The following is a 4,898-nucleotide window of genomic DNA, read 5'->3' as shown; positions in this document are numbered from 1 at the left end:
AATTTTGGTTGGTAATCTTACTCTGATGTCATAGTTTTGGGAAGACAGAAATTACCAGGGTGATTCATATGAAATTCTGAATCTAATGATATAGCTGACAATAAGTAATTTATACCAAAGGATAAACTTTGGTAACTGTCTTAATTATTATTTGTGTAACTGCAAATAAATAATTAAAGTGAGTACTATGAAACAAGTGCTTGCATGTTATGTAATAGTATGAGATTATTTAAGATTCTAGAGCAATTTAAGAATATTTGCAGTATGTCCATTTTGTATAGCTTAGAGATGAAGTTAGTTACTTTGAATACGAGATTTATGTGAATATTCTGTCACTGTGAAAGTTAAAATTTTTTCATCAGCGCACACTCCGCTGCAGAGTGGAAATCTCATTCTGGAAATATCCCCCAGGCTGTGGCTAAGCCGTGTCTCCACAGTATCCTTTCTTTCTTTCAGGAGTGCTAGTTCTGCAAGGTTCGCAGGAGAGCTTCTGTAAAGTTTGGAAGGTTGGAGACGAGATACTGGCAGAAGTAAAGCTGTGAGGATGGGGCGTGAGTCGTGCTTGGGTAGCTCAGTTGGTAGAGCACTTGCCCGCCAAAGGCAAAGGTCCCGAGTTCGAGTCTCGGTTCAGCACACAGTTTTAATCTGCCAGGAAGTTTCAATCCCCATCTGGTTTATGACAATATATGTTTAAACAATGGAAACTCCGTTGCTGCAATACACATTTAGTAATTATCAATTTTGTTGAATTCATTTTATTACTTCTATGTATCAACAAAAGCAAAACAAGGATAATGGAATGTAGTCTAATTAAGTCGGGTGATGCTGAGGGAATTAGATTAGGAAATGGGACACTTAAAGTAGTAAAGGAGTTTTGCTATTTGGGGAGCAAAATAACTGACGATAGTCGAAGTAGAGAGGATATAAAATGTAGGCTGGCAATGGCAAGGAAAGCGTTTCTGAAGAAGAGAAATTTGTTAACATCCAGTATTGATTTAAGTGTCAGGAAGTCATTTCTGAAAGTATTCGTATAGAGTGTAGCCATGTATGGAAGTGAAACATGGACGATAAATAGTTTGGACAAGAAGAGAATAGAAGCTTTCGAAATGTGGTGCTACAGAAGAATGCTGAAGATTAGATGGGTAGATCACATAACTAATGAGGAAGTATTGAATAGGATTGGGGAGAAGAGAAGTTTGTGGCACAACTTGACCAGAAGAAGGGATCGGTTGGTAGGACATGTTCTGAGGCATCAAGGGATCACCAATTTAGTATTGGAGGGCAGCGTGGAGGGTAAAAATCGTAGAGGGAGACCAAGAGATGAATACACTAAGCAGATTCAGAAGGATGTAGGTTGCAGTAGGTACTGGGAGATGAAAAAGCTTGCACAGGATAGAGTAGCATGGAGAGCTGCATCAAACCAGTCTCAGGACTGAAGACCACAACAACAACAACATGTATTATGTACTCTTCTGCATAAAAAAAGAAAAAAAAATGAATATGTTCAAACTTATACTTGTGGGATCTTGAGAAAACTGTATGCTGGTGTACATCAGTTGGGCTGGTGCCAGAATGTGTAAATATTATACTTTGCTTAAAACATCTTTCAGTCTGAATTTGAAACAAACATTATCTATATCCTAAAATGAGACAATGATCATCATTGGTCAGATAAGTTAAAATGAAACAAATTGTATCTATTGTTACAATCTTTTCGAAAATATTTGAAGTAACTTTTCACATACAGCTTAGTAACTACTTTGATAAACATAACTTTCTTTGCAGTGCCTAGCATTGTTTTCAACAAGGCAACAGTACCACCTCTGCAGTCCTTCAAATTGTTAATCAAACATTACCTGCATCTGAAAATAAGAACACACTATGCCTTGAGCAATGCGATTTTTGTAAAGCATTTGACTGTATCTCCTCAACATCTTACTAGCCAAACTGCAGTATTATAGAGAAAATAATAGAGCATTAGAAATAATTAATTTTTATCTAAATAACAGGAGGCAATGTGTGCCAACTCAAGATGGACATTATTCCATAAAGAGTCACAATTAGTGTGCCTCAGGGCTCTGTCTTTAGACCATTCTTCTTCATTGTTGCAATTAACATTTTGCCTCATTATGTGGGCTTCAGACGGTTATCTTCTATGTGGACGGTTATCATCACAGTATGAGAAACATTAACGTTGCACCAGAAATCACAGGACACACACTCCTTAGCACTAAACTGGTTCTGATCATATAAATTACTGTGCAATTTAGAGAAAACACAACACTTGCATCTGGGACTACCTAATGACATGGAAGCAAAATCTGATCAGATTACTTACTGATTCCAAACTAAACTGGCAACCCCAAAATAATCATGTCTCTGGAAAGATATCAAGGGTGTCTCATCTCAAACAGAAATGATCTGATGTAGTGAGAAGCAAATATCTTAGAACAGCTTACACTGGAGTTTTTCAATCTCACATAGCTTATGGACAAAATAGCAGCAACACACCAGGGAGATCATATGACACCAGGAACAAAAAGAGCATTGAAATTCCTAGACACAGGCTGACAAAAACAGGGAGCTCCCAAAAAGTGAACTGTTTGTAATTTTTAAATGAATAGCTGCTTTCTGCAATCAGTACACCTTCCAACAATTTTAGAAGTAAGTTGTACAACTGGTTAATAAACAATCCATTCTACAGTTTAAAGGAATTTTTGGCCTCAAGTACTGTAGAAACTGAGTTTTACAATTATGATTAGAATTCTGTAAAACTGGTTAATATAAGATAAATTATTTCTACATGTGATGTGAACAGTAATTAATATAGCAATTGCTACTGTATCGTGCCATCATTGTAATGCCCAATCTGCTAGATCTGGTCAATGTCTACTAACCAATCTGAATCTGAATCCAGCTCTGCAAGGGTTTCCCTTTTGCTATTTCCCCTACCCTTTCATTCTTGATCTTGTCTCTCGCTGTTACTCCTATCCTACTTCTCAGGACTTCATTTCACATACCTGTAATCTGCTTACATCTCTTTTCTTCATTATCTGTGCTTCAGACACATAGGACAGTATAGTGGTGTAGTATATATTATTTCTTTGCTATTACGTGGGACCTCTTCATTCCAAACACTTCACAGGAATGCTTCTGCCTGTCTGCCTCATTAATTTATCTCTTTCTTGTTTCATCTATTTTCCTTCCAAAGTACTTGACCTTTTCCACCTCCTTCAGTTGTTCACCTCCAATCATTCTGCCAGCTGGTCTGTCTTTCTTGCTAATTGTAACATGGATCTCACCAGGGACAATTCACTGCCCTATTTCACACCATTTGTTTGCTGGAACCAATGTGTCCTTTTATTTCCCACTTTCTCACAACTCGCAGTTCCACAGTCTTAATTAACATATTTTTTATCATTTTCAAATGTAAATTTGCTATTGTGCTGCGAGTAAAAACTATACTTGTGCTATATAAAGAAAATTGAGTATTTGCCCTTTGTATGTATGTCATGTCACTCCAGAATCAAAATGACAAGGTGGAGGCACTCACAAAAAGTTTCTCTCTCTCTCTCTCTCTCTCCTTTAAACATTCAATCTACCTACCTGGATAGGCTTCAGATTGTCTGCCTCTTCACTATGCAATACTGCTTTAACCAACAAAAGCAGCATTGAAAAAATTTGACTAAGTACCTACCAGGCAAAGGCCACGTAACTCCAGTCCGTGGGCAGTAGCTGAAGGATAGTTAAAACTATTGAGTGTTCGAGGATCTTGCATGACTTGTTTGAAGAAATGTCTAAAATTTCCTGTACGTTGGTTTATCGTCTTTGAAACAAGGAAAATGGTTAGCAAGTCCATATTTAATATCACGTCATTAATTATGCAATGCTACTGACAGTCTCAGTAACGACTTCACACCCAAGAGACATCTAGCCCGACCCTTATTTTAAACATCCCAAACAGTCACTGAACCACGACTACTTGAGAGTCAACAGTCAGCCGATCAGCAGTCGGCTTGTACACAAGCGCTCACCATAATGTCTCAATTTGCACAAAACATGCCACAGGGAGTTAACGTACGACTTGAAATGTTCGCAAATGAAATCTCCTATAGTAAATCACTCATAAACCTCCAACATTCACACAATACTCTTAACATTGTAGTCGCTTTTCATCAACTACACAAAAACTGATCAAAATGCATACGTTTCTTCACTTTTTGGTACAAATTTGATCAGCACGATTTAATACTGATGTTTACCAGAGGACAGCTCCGAGTGTCTCGAGTCTTAGCTCTGAGGCACTAAGCCCTACTTAAATGTTGGGAAATGCTGAATCCCCATTGGCTATTATGTTAAGCAGCCAGTTACACCATATAGAGCACTTCTATACTCGCGGTATTTCTAATGCCAGCCAATCGAATTATCGTAAGTAACTTAGACTAGAAATCTCCTAATTTCAAAACTAAATAAAATTTAATGAAATCAAAATACAATTCCTTTCCACAAAATAAGTTACTATTAAATTTTGTACTCCATGCCCCTTCCGGGTGCCTTCTACAAAAACAAGATCACTCTGACGTAAGTTACAAATTATCTATTACACAACAAGTCTCTCGTGCCTACATTTACGTAGTTTTAATACAGTATCACATTCTCACTTTACATATGTCCTCCTTTCACACTGTCTCACACGATCAAAACACTGTGAAATAATACTTTTCCAAACTATTTTTAATTACTTGGGAAATCTGTGGTAATGAAACTAAAGAAAATTCCAGACAATTAGATTATGGGAACCTATCCTCTTGGTTGAAGTTTCAGTCCCTAACCCAGTTTCACAATGGCAGCACCGTTATTATGCGTTTAAAAAATTTTGTCTCCAAAAAAATTGAAGT

The sequence above is a fragment of the Schistocerca piceifrons genome, chromosome 9 (assembly GCF_021461385.2).
Source record: "Schistocerca piceifrons isolate TAMUIC-IGC-003096 chromosome 9, iqSchPice1.1, whole genome shotgun sequence".
NCBI lineage: Eukaryota > Metazoa > Arthropoda > Insecta > Orthoptera > Acrididae > Schistocerca > Schistocerca piceifrons.
Note: the sequence above shows the minus strand (reverse complement) of the source record.